Consider the following 12,392-nt stretch of genomic DNA (forward strand, 5'->3'; position numbering starts at 1 on the left):
TTTCTATTTTTGGTAAATAGAGTTTCACTTTTTTTTTTTTTTTTTGCAGTTTTTGGCCAGGGCTGGGTTTGAACCCACCACCTCTGGCATATGGGGCTGGCGCCCTACCTCTTTGAGCCACAGGCGCTGCCTGGAGTTTTGCTTTTTTTATTTAGGCTGGTCTTGAATGCCTGCTTACCTGCTTCAGCCTCCCAGAATGGAGAATTACAGGTACGAGCTACAGCTACCTGTCTACCTTCACTTTTTTCTCTTGTTTGTATGCTGTGGCTAAGACTTCTAGCATTATGTTAAGTGTGAGTGATGACAGTGGACATCCTTGTCTTGTTCCAGTTTGTAGTGGATATGCTTTCAACTTTCCTCATTCAGTACGATTTTGAATGTGGGTTTGTCATAGATGGCTTTCATACTTTTTTAAAATTTTGAGACAATGTCTCTGTCACCCTAGCTAGAGTGCTCTGGTGTCATAGCTCACAGCAACCTCAAACTCTTGGTCTCAAGAGTTCCTCTTGCCTCAGCCTTCCAAATAGCTGGGATTACAAATTCCCACCCCAATGCACATCTTTTTTTCTCTTTCCTTTTTTTTGTAAAGACAGTCTTACTCTATCGCCGTTGGTAGAGTGCCATGGCGTAACAGCTCATATCAACCTCCAACTCCCATGCTTAAGTCATTCTCTTGCCTTAGCCTCCCGAGTAGCTGGTACTACAGGTGCCTGCCACGATACCTGGCTATTTTTGTTGTTGTTGTTGCAGTTTGGCCAAGGCCGGGTTTGAAAGTGCCACCCTCAGTACATGGGCCCAGCAGCATACCCACTGAGCCACAGGCACCTTTTTTTTTGTTTTTGTAGTTTTTGGCTGGGGCCGGGTTTGAACCCACCACCTCCAGCATATGGGGCAGGCACCCTACTCCTTAGAGCCACAGGCGCTGCCCTTTTTCCTATTTTTAGATAGAGAACAAGGTCTCCCTCTTGGTCAGGCTGATCTTGAACTCCTGGGCTAAGGTGATCCACCTGCCTTCGCCTCCCACAGTGCTAGGATTCTAGGCATGAGCCACTGGGCCTAGCCTGATTGCCTCTATTTTTATTTCCGATTGCATTTATTTGGGTCCTTTTTCTTCTGTTCCTGCTTAATGTAATAATAGATCTATCAATTTTGTTTATCTTCTCAAATAACTGTGTTTTGGTTTTTTGATCCGTGTTAATTTGTTTTCAATTCCATGTGGTTTTGCTTTGACCTTGTTATTTCTTTTCTTCTGCAGGCTTTGGGTCTGGTCTGCTCTTTCTTCTCTAGTTCCTTAAGATGTGTCATTAGATTTTCATTATGATCCTCCTCTCTCTTTTTTTTTTTGGTAGAGACAGAGTCTCACTTTATTGCCCTTGATAGAGTTCCATGGCGTCACACAGCTCACGACAACCTCCAACTCCTGGGCTTAGGTGATTCTCCTGCCTCAGCCTCCAGAGTAGCTGGGACTACAGGCTCCCGCCACAACGCCCGGCTATTTTTTTGTTGTTGTTGCAGTTTGGCTGGGGCCGGGTTTGAACCCACCACCCTCGGTATATGGGGCTGGCGCCCCACCCACTGAGCCACAGGCACCTCCTGATCCTCCTGTCTTTTTGATGTACACATTGAAGGGTGTGTATTTTCCACTCGTGACTGCTTTTGCTATATCCTATAGATTTTGATAGCTTATGGGATATCTTGATAGCTAAAGAGAGTCATTCGGTTTGAGAGATCTTTTTCATTTTCATCTTAATTTCATCATTGATCCAATAATCATTCAGCAGAAGGTTGTTTAATTTCTTTGACTTTGCCTAGAATTGTGTGTTTCTGGGTCATCCGGGTGGCTCACGCCTGTAATCATAGCACTCAGGGAGGCCGAGGCAGATAAATTGCCTGAGCTCACAGGTTCGAGACCAGCTTGAGCCAGAGTAAGACCCCCACCTCTAAAAATAGCCGTGCGTTGTGGCAGGTGCCTGTAATCCCAGGTACTCAGGCCGCTGAGGCAAGAGCATTGCTTAAACCCAAGATTTTGAGGTTTTGTGTCTTAAGATCTGAAGGCACCCTACCGAGGGCGACAAAGTAAGACTCTGTCTCAAAAAAAAGAAAAAAGATTGTGTGTTTCCATTGGAGTTGATTTCTACTTTGTGGCACATACATACCCTGGAGTACTATTCAGCCATTTTTTTTTTCTTTGAGAGAGAGTGCCCTTGGGAAAAGGGCAGGGAGAGGGATTTTGCTCTCCTAACAAGCATGAGAGCTCTGAGATGAGAATAGTGGTAAATTGTCAGTCTCTACACCTGTGGTGTTGAGAGGCACCAGATCAGCCTTATGTTAGGCTGCAGGAGAAGGCAGTCGGAGCATGCGCATTCTATCACGGACTCACTCACCCTGACTCTATCTCCTCTGATGCCTGCAGAACACCAGCATGGCATCTCTCTGGTGAAGATCACCAAGCTGTGCTAAAGACTAAGATCTATCTTTCTAAGAAGACAGCTTTATTCTAAGACTCTCTCTCTCCAGCAAAGTAGATAGCCCTCAGGCACCTAAGAGAAACTGTACCTGTGCAAGGTAACTTAGCGTTCGCCATATGGAACCTAGTTAAGCCTGCCCAAGACCTGGCCAATCCTGGGCCCTGACAAGTGGTGTCAGAAAGGGGATGTGACAGCTGAGACTACAGGCGCCTGCCACAACGCCTGGCTCTTTTGTGGTTGTAGCTGTCATTGTTTGGTAGGACCGAACTGGATCTGAACCCGCCAGCTCTGGTATATGTGGCTAGCGCTGTAATCACTAAGCTTCAGGCGCCCAGACTCCATTCTTCTCTTATCTCTTCTCTGTCTAGGCTTTGACAGTAGCTGGAATCTAAACTCAGGTTAATGATATCAGATATTGTTCTTCCTACATCTCTGTAGATATTTTCTGCCAGATTAATTCCCAAGTCCTTCAAATAGTTTATATTTTTCATACTACTGTAATTGAGATATTTATTTTTTGGGACAGGGTCTCACTATGTTGCCCTCGGTAGAGTACTATTGCATCACAGCTCACAGCAACCTCCAACTCTTGGGCTTAAGTGATTCTCTTGCCTCAGCCTCCCAACTAGTTGGGACTACAGGTGTCTGCCACAACACTGGGCTATTTTTGTTGTTGTTGTTGCAGTTATCATTGCTGTTTAGCTGGCCGGGGCTGGGTTTGAGCCCACCAGCCTGGGTGTATATGGCCAGTGCCCTACCCACTGAGCTACGGGTGCCACCCAATAACTGAGATTTTTAAAAAATAATTTTCATTTTTAGGCTCAGTGCCCATCGCTCAGTAGATAGGGCGCTGGCCACATAACACTGGGCCTTACAGGTTGGAACCCAGCCTGGCCTGCTAAATCAATGACAACTACAACAAAAAAATTGCTACCTGTAGTCCCAGCCAGTTGGGAGGATGAGGCAAGAGACTTGATTAAGCCCAAGAGTTGGAGGTTGCTGTGAGCTGTGACACCAGAGCACTCAGCTGAGGGTGACATAATAAGACTGTCTCAAAAAATAATAATTTCATTTTTAAAACATGAATAAAAAAATAACTGATTTCTGTGATTGGATCTTGCATTTTGTAAACTTACTGAATTCACTTACTAGTTTTAGGGATTTTGTAGATTCTATTAGATTTAATGTATACAAGGCCTGACAGCTAAGTTCATCCTAGAAAAAGTGCTACATATCTCACTACTGAGTATCACTATGGTCAACTGTAGGAGACCATGCACCAAGCTTGTGGAAGCGGTCATCGGTTCTTGAAGAAGGTGCTTGTGACTGAGACAATCTCCTAGCTAGTGTGGAAATATTTGCAGCCCAGAGACAAGCCCTCAAACAGCTGCATGCATTAATGAGATAAGATCGGTAGCTCATTAGCAAGCAGGTGTTATACATTGAACATTCCTGGTCAGCAGGGTGGGACTCAAGCCCCTGGGGAAAGAGCACATGGCAATCATTAAGCACGTGATCCTAGTACTACACCTGTGGTGTAATGCTTCAATAAAAGGAGAGGACAGAGGGTGCTCGAGGCTCTCCCTGGAGATATGGGAAGCCTACCTCTTTGCAGGCATTTGTGCCTTCAATCCATCTTCCCAGCTGTTTTTATTCATGTTGTGACAGGGTGCCACAGTGGGCAACCAATAGTCAACTTTGAAGTACTCCCCTCAGGAAGTTATGTACCAACACCAACACCTAGTCCATCCTTCAAAGCAATTTTGGAACTATTTTCCTGGAATGACTATTAGAGTTGTCATCACACAGCACACACAAACACCCAACAATAATAATGAACACCCCTCAGCAAGACATTGCGACGTGTCAACATGAACACAGCTGTGAGACACTGATATGCCAAGGTTAGGAAACGTTCCCAAGTTGTTTTTACAGGGCTGCCAAAGTAAGCCCACAGTGGCAAGTTCGTGAACTTAATAGTCATATTTTGTATGATGACAGCACTGATGGTCATTTCAGAAAAAAAGTACCAAGACTGCCTTAAAGGGTGAACTAGGCACTGACATCAGTACATAGCTTCCCAGAAGGAGTACTTGGAAGGTGACCTTCTTGATTTTCAACAATGAGGTATACATACAAATAGCACTTTTTCTAGGACGAGTTTGCAAACTTTTTTTTTTTTTTTTGTGACAGAGAATCAAGCTTTCACCCTGGGTAGAGTGCTGTGGCATCACAACTCACAGCAACCTCCAACTCCTGGGCTCAAGCAATTCTCCTGCCTCTGTCCACCTCCCAAGTAGCTGGGACTACAGGAGTCTGCCATAACGCCTGGCTATTTTTTGGTTGCAGCTGTCATTGTTGTTTGGCAGGCCTGGGCTGGATGCAAACCCGCCAGCTCAGGTGTATGTGGCTGGCGCCTTAGCCACTTGAGCCACAGGTGCCAAGCCTGCAAACTTAATTATTATCAGCTTGTGTATTTATTATACAAGGTAGACATAAACTTTATGTGCAATTTAAAAAAGTTTAACATAGTAAACTGCATACAAAGTTTCTATCCACCCTGTATATACTTTTAAGTTGAAAAGTAAAAATGGCATATATTTATGATGTATAACATGTCTTGAAATATGCATACATTATAAAATGGCTAAATTAAGCTAATTAACAAATTCATTACTTAGATTTTTTTTGTCATGAGAATGCTTAAAATCTATTACCAGCAATTTTCAAGAATAAAATACATTGCCTTGGCACCTGTGGCTCAAGCGGCTAAGGTGCCAGCCACAAACACCTGAGTGGGCAGGTTCAAATCCAGCCCAGGGCTGCTCAACAACAATGACAGCTGCAACCTAAAAATAGCAAGGCGTTGTGGCAGGCGCCTGTAGTCCCAGCTACTTGGGAGGTAGAGGCAGGAGAATCGCTTGAGCCCAGGAGTTGGAGGTTGCTGTGAGCTGTGATGCCAAAGCCCTCTACCCAGGGCCACAGCTTGAGGCTCTGTCGCAAAAAAAAAAAAAAAAAAAAGAATACAATACATTGTTATTAAGTATATTTTCATTTTATACCATAAGTGACTGGAATGTATTTTTCCTATCAAATTGAAATCTTGTAGCATTTGATCAACATTCCCCCCAGCCCGTCTTTCTGATTTCCAGGTAACCAACTTTCTATTCTGATTCTATGAGTTCAACTTTTCTTTAGATTTCAATATAAGCAAGATGTGGTATTTGCCTTTTATGCCTGGTTTATTTCAGTCAACATAATGCCTGGTAGGCCTATTCGTGTTGCAACAAATGCCAGAATTTTCTCCCTTTTTGTTGGTGGAAAATATTCCATTCTATGTCACATTTTCTTTATTCACCAATCCATTGAAGGATGGATACTTTTGTTGTTTCCATACATTGGGTGTTGTGAATAATTCTGCAATACATAAGGGAATTCAAACATCTTTTTAAGGTACTGATTTTGTTTTCTTTTGATAGATGCCCAGAAATGGGACTGCATTGTCACATGCTAGTTTTAAACTTGAACATTTTCTTTTTTTCTTTCTTTTTTTTTTTCTGAGACAGACTCTTAAGCTGTCTCCTTGGGTAGAGTGCCATAGCATCACAGCTCACAGCAACTTCTAACTCCTGGGCTCAAGCGATTCTCCTGCCTCCACCTTCCAGGTAGCTGGCACCACAGGCACCCGCCACAACACTATTTTTTCATTGCAGCCATCATTGTTGTTTGGTGGGCTGGTCTGGATTCAAACCCGCCAGCTCTGGTGTATGTGGCTGGCGCCTTAGCTGCTTGAGCCACAGGCCCTGAGCCTAAACTTGAGCACTAACATTTTTTGATATTATTTTATAATATTTTGAGGAAAATTATAATTTTTTCTTTTTTTTGAGAGAGAGAGTCTTAACTGTGTTGCCCTCGGTAGAGTGCAATGGCATCACAGCTCACAGCAACCTCCAACTCTTGGGCTTAAGCAACTCTCTTGTCTCAGCCTCCCAAGTAGCTGGGACTACAGGTGCTCACCTAGCTATTTTTTGTTGCAGTTGTTGTTTTAGCTGGCCCGGGCTGGGTTTGAACCCATCAGCCTCCGTGTGTGTGGCTGGCACCGTACCCACTGTGCTACAGGCGCCAAGCTGGAAAATTGTAATTTTTAAGGAATTCTATCCTGTTTTCCAAAATAACTGTATGAATTTACACCCCACTAAGAATATGCAAACCTCTCTTTTCTCCACATCCTTGCCAATATATGTTGTTTTTTGACTTTTTAGTAATAGCCATCCTAAGAGATATGAGTTGATATCTCAATGTAATTTTGATTTGCATTTTGATTAGTAATGTGAAGAACCTTTCATATATCGTTTCACCATTTTTATGTCTTTATCGCAAACATGACAGTGGTGTTACTTCAAGGCTACTAAAATCCAATATTCTCAACACAGAATTTGTCCATACTTAAAAACATTTATTATTTGCTTTTAGAAGTGATTGGTTTTATTTGCATGTTTATTATTCATTCTGCATACAGCACTTACAGTAAGCACTTTGAGTTTCTTTCCTAGGAATGGCAGAACCTCCTATGAGATAACTCCAGAGACTTACACCATCTGTTTTTTCCAGAAATCACAAGATAAGTGAAACGCCACCACAGATTCTGCCAATACAGAGCTGAGCTGGTGTATAAGGTTGAAAGAATGACCACTATTAACCCCTAGCTTATTATGATACTAAAATCCCCACCCTGGGAGGGACTTACCTACCATTTTTGTTCATGGGATATATATACTAGCATGATTTATCACTGCACTTGTATGCCCAGCACTCTGGCACTCCACCCCAAACATGTAATGATGTCCACTCCCTTCATGAATTATTCATTTTCCCCTGCAGGAACCCCCCCCCACCCTTGTTGATCAGGGAGGCAGGTTTAAAGCAGTCCGTGCCTACCTTTCCCAGCAAATAGCACATCATGCACTAAATCCTTTCTTCCTTTACAAACCTCATATCAGTAATTGGCTTTCTGTGTGGTGAACAACATAAGCCCCACCCACCCTCTGCAGGTTTATTAGCAAGATGAGAAAGAATGTCACCTCAGAATTTCCCAGTTGTATGATGATGATCCAGCTGGACACCTAAGGGGACAACATCAGGTAAAAGAAAGTACAGGCTGCAAACAAGCACAGCATTCCTAAGTGGGTTCTGGGCTTAAAATTTCTGTGTAGTTTTTCTCAAAAAGCATCTCAAGATCAGTGGCATCAGAATTATCTGGGATACGTATTAAATTCACATTTCCAGATGCCAGTCAAGTCGACTTAATCTAACTTTCTGGGGGGTAGAATTTGAGATCTGCATATATAAGAAGCATTCCACAGAAGTCTACAGGAGCATGAAAGCAACTGCCCTGAGGAGCCTCCAGCTTGCTGAACAAGTCTGAGGACAAGAGAACTGGGAGGGATCATGCAGACCTTGCAGTTTCAGGGCTGCATCCTCCCATTATCCAGAGCTTCTTGATAGGCCTCCTTTGGCGGCTGATTGAGTCTCAAAGGAATCCTATCATCATATGCTCTGAAGGACAATACTAATCTAAAACAACTCTGTTTTATTTAAGAAGCTTTGGCTATTTCCCCGTGAGTATACTTCTTTATCTTCAGTTACCTAATAATATTTTATGGCTCATGAGAACCAGAAACAGCCTAAGAACCCCCATCTCACTATTTGATAATTTTTCAATTGACAAGTAACAACTGTATATATTTGTGAGTATATTTTTATATATGTGTACATTATGGAATAATTCCCTCCAGATAATGAACACGCTCCTTTGGAGAAGGAGTCTGGAGAGATGGAGAAGCTCTCCTGAAACAAACGCTTAATGAGAATGAAGGGGCTGCTCTCTCTTCCTCACGCAGCCCCACTGCCTGGGGAGCTCTCGCCATGCTTTCTTCTTCCCAGGAGGGAAGACGCAGCTAAGGGAAGCATTAAGTTTATCTGCCCTTGTTCTTTAGCATCTTAGAATTTACTGGAAAGTGTGTAGCAATCTCCATACCCAGGCTTTAGAGAAGATCCAGTAACAATGTGCTTGAGTCAGCGATATAAACTTTATTATTTAAGGTAATTCCTGTTTTTAGTGAACCTGAGAACCAATCTACCCCCACTTAAGAATCATTAATGTGTGTAGAAATTATCTGAAAAAATTAATAGGTCTAGGTTTTGCCTGATAATCTGTATTTCTAACAAATGACAGATTTGTGGAGCATATGCTACCTGCTAGAATAAAATTTGACTATGGTGGTAGTGGCATTCATGCTCACTGCATGACCTGCTCTGCATGCCTTGGGCAGTGATCTGGACGCCCTGAGCCCCTGGACTGAAGCTGCATTAATCTTTAGGTGACTTACCCCTTTATTTCTCTGATATACCCAAATACTAACAAATATACATTTATCTCTAGGTGGCAGAAAAACAAGAGCATCCCCAGCTTACAGAGGAAGGAGAAAGTATCATTAGTGCTCCACAGATCCAACTTAAGCTCAGTACTAAGTATCCTTGGAAAAAGCAAACACTGTCCATCATCTGAAACAACTGTGGCTCAGAGAGCTGGCCGCCGGAAGCATATGTTCCTTACCAGACATCCATCCCTACATCAGAGAGAAGTGAACAGTCTAAAAGGAGTCTAAAGAACTAAGCAGGGAACCCAAAGCAGACAATGAACCCACAGCCCCTGCCCTACCATGTGCCCTAACAAATATTACTCTCTCCTAGATCCAAAATGATTCTTTGACTCTTCTCTAGGCCTCACTAGGGGTGAACAGAAAAAGATTAATGTACCTCCATCCCCCATAGCTCCTGGAATCTAACGTGTTTGATGCCCAGGTTTGGGGTTATTGTCCCTCCTCCTGTATTCAAAGATTCTGTTTGCCTTATCCCAATACCTGTAATTAATTATACATTTACTCTGGTCACTCCCTACTTTCTCCCAGAAATTTTCTCTAGAAGAGCCAGGTGAAAATAGGGGCAAGGATGTTTTCCCTATAGAAAACTGAACCATGGGCAGGGCCTGTGGCTCAAGGAGTAGGGTGCTGGCCCCATATATCGGAGGTGATGGGTTCAAACCCGGCCCTGGCCAAAAAACTGAAAAATAAATAAATTAATTAATTAAATTAAATTAATTAAAAAAAAAGAAAAAGAAAGAAAACTGAACCAGAACTGAGTTAAGTCCCATACCCACCTTTGGGCTGAGCTACCACACAGCTACCACATAGACCAGGCTGGCCTGGGGCTGTAGTTAGGGGAAAGAAAGACACATCTTCCCAGGGAATGGTCAGTGTGGAAGCTCAAATTGGGGAAATAAATCCCTATAGTTCGTTATAATTTTATACTTACTTGTAGTTAGTCACAAGGAGATAATTCCTTTTTAGACACTCTCATTCAGTCAACATATGTGGATTACAATGAGAAAAAAAGGCAAAATCAGTCAACCCATTTTCAGTAGATTTTTTGACAAAAAACATAACAGAGTGCAGGTGGCCTAGAAATCCAAAAAGATAACACGGATTAGTTTCAAAAGACACACGTATCATTATCACAAGTATCACAAGGTGTAGCTGAAGTGAGCTGGTATGCTAAAGATGTCATGTGTGGTGAGGCATGACCATTTCTTCAAGAAATGGGCCAAACATCAGTCATTCTGCTTGAAATAGTCTCAGGATTCCTCAACTATGAGAAAAATAGATCTACTTCGCCAAGAGCCATAAGTCTGGCTTGCACTGGTAGCCTCTTCATTAGACATGCTTTCAAACTCAATCCATAGCTCGAATATGGTCAGTCTCTTCAAAGAACAGAACTTTACCATGGACTTCTCATTGAGTGACTCAGACAATTATATCAGCAGCTAATTATTTTCAGTTTTCTGCTTCCCAAAAGGGTGACCTTACACAAACAGCCTACAGTTTTCACTGTGGAAGACCAAACATCTAGAATGTGGGCAACGACCTAAAACCCTGAGTCCTGACTATTGAGTTAAGAGAGCAGCCCTGCTTCAGATTCTCTGATGAGCATTTAAGTTAAACAGTCACAGCAATCCAGTGTGGACACCATGAGGCGTAACTTACCCGACCCATCAATGAATCAGAGCCATCCACTGACGAAATGCTCAATGAATTGAGCCCCCCCACCCCCCAGAGCCTGGAGCTTTGCAGTGAAAGGGGAATAAAATACCAACCAAAGGCTAATACTAATTCTTCCTTTACAACTGAGATATGTCATTGTCAGTCCAATTTCCTTCCAGAATATATTACTTTTATTTACAAGCAGCTTTCTGAAGCCTTTCACAGAGTTGAAGTTGGCCCACTTCAAAATTAGAATATAAGGCTGAGGAGCACCGCGCCCTTGAGGGGGCAGGACTCAGTTTGCCAGGAGTCCGTAGCAAGCTCACAGCTGCCTTTCACATCACTTGTAATTAAAAGTGTCAGGTCAGACTATGAGTCTACAAAGCCAAGGTATATCTCTAGATGGAAGCTGAATCCCTTTGCCAGAGCCTGAAAATGGCAACGCCATTAAGTTTTCCTTGACTGCTGTGATACAAGACTGATGGCACCCCAGCCTGCTCAGCCGGACTGAGAGGAGAACCTGCAGTCTCCACTCTGGGGGTGTTGGTGCAGCAGCAACTGGCAGAGAGGAACCAACAGATTGGGAAGTGGGGTGCCAGGAGGCTCGAGTGCCCAGAGGCGCCAGACAATGGTTAGGATGACACCTTCAGGTTAATGTCTCCCCCTCAGCCTCTGTCTCTCTCCCCTGGCATTTGCTATTCAATGGGACACCCCCCTCCTAAATATCCAAGGCCTGGTCAATTTCATGTAAGTTTCCTAGGAAACTTACATGAACCCAAGTGATTCTATCCATTCATTGGTTAGGCTATAAATATACCCCTACACAAAAGACCCAGGGGGAGATTTTTTCCAACTTGGTTTTTCCTTCTGCCAGGACCTCTGATGCTTTATCTCCCTATTCTTTTCTGCAAAATAAATCTGTCTTACCACTGATCTGTAGTCCGTGGACTCATTCCTTGAATCCCCAAGACCAAGGACCTGCTGAAGAAGAAATTCCAGTAACAACTGGAAGAACTGAGCAATGCTAATCTGCCTATGTAGTTTCACTAACCCTTCATTGGAAAGTAGAACTCTGGATTTTTATTTATTTTTATTTTTTGTCTTATCAGCTACCATTACTGGCATAGACAATAATAATACTACATAATCCTACACAGAAGCAATCAGACAGATGACTTGGCACCCAAAAGAACATTATCCACAGAGTGAAAATTTCAGACACCATAGTGTAGGGTCACTTTTTTTTCTTGAGACAGAGTCTCCCTATGTTGTCTACCCATGGCCTGGGTAGAATGCTAAGGCATTATCAGAGCTCATAGCAACCTCAAACTCTTGGGCTCAAGTGATCTTGCCTCAGCCTCCCAGTAGCTAGGACTACAGGCATGCGCCACTACACCAGCCAGTTTTTACTATTTTTAGTAGAGGCAGGGCCTCGCTCTTTCTCAGGCTAGTCTTGAACTCCTGAGTGCAAGTAATCTACTGGCCTCAGCCTCCCAGAATACTAGGATTAAAGGCATGAGCCACTGCATCCAGCCCTGATGATAGATCTGTATCTGCCCACTGATACAGGAGAATGCCAGGAGGCTAACATGAGCTGTGTGCAGGGCATAGCACCAGGGAAACCAGAAGGTGTTATTCCCTTTGAGCTTTTCACTCTAAAGTCTGTACTCCTTCCTTCATATCTTCCAGCATATGAAGAGCACTCAGCATCAGAAGCCTTTGTCTTTCTGCATCTTTTCAGCATACTTCACCCTAGTGTCCTTGACATTCACACACGCCCCTGCACCTGCTGCTTCTGCCCAGAGGACCAGACAGGATGGTCACT

General features: G+C 43.2%; 1 long non-coding RNA gene across 1 annotated transcript in view; it reads right to left on the reverse strand.

Moving 5' to 3' along the window:
- Positions 1 to 6,981: 6,981 nt before the first annotated feature.
- LOC128572697 (uncharacterized) overlaps positions 6,982 to 12,392 on the reverse strand; it is a 60,560-nt gene continuing 55,149 nt past the window's right edge. The window contains exons 2-4 of the long non-coding RNA XR_008376235.1: positions 9,843 to 9,987; positions 7,550 to 7,591; positions 6,982 to 7,066 (exon numbers count right to left, since the gene is read on the reverse strand). This is a non-coding gene — a long non-coding RNA (uncharacterized LOC128572697). The remainder of the gene's footprint in view (positions 7,067 to 7,549; positions 7,592 to 9,842; positions 9,988 to 12,392) is intronic.

This window comes from Nycticebus coucang, chromosome 20, assembly GCF_027406575.1.
Source record: "Nycticebus coucang isolate mNycCou1 chromosome 20, mNycCou1.pri, whole genome shotgun sequence".
NCBI classification, from domain to species: Eukaryota; Metazoa; Chordata; class Mammalia; order Primates; family Lorisidae; genus Nycticebus; species Nycticebus coucang.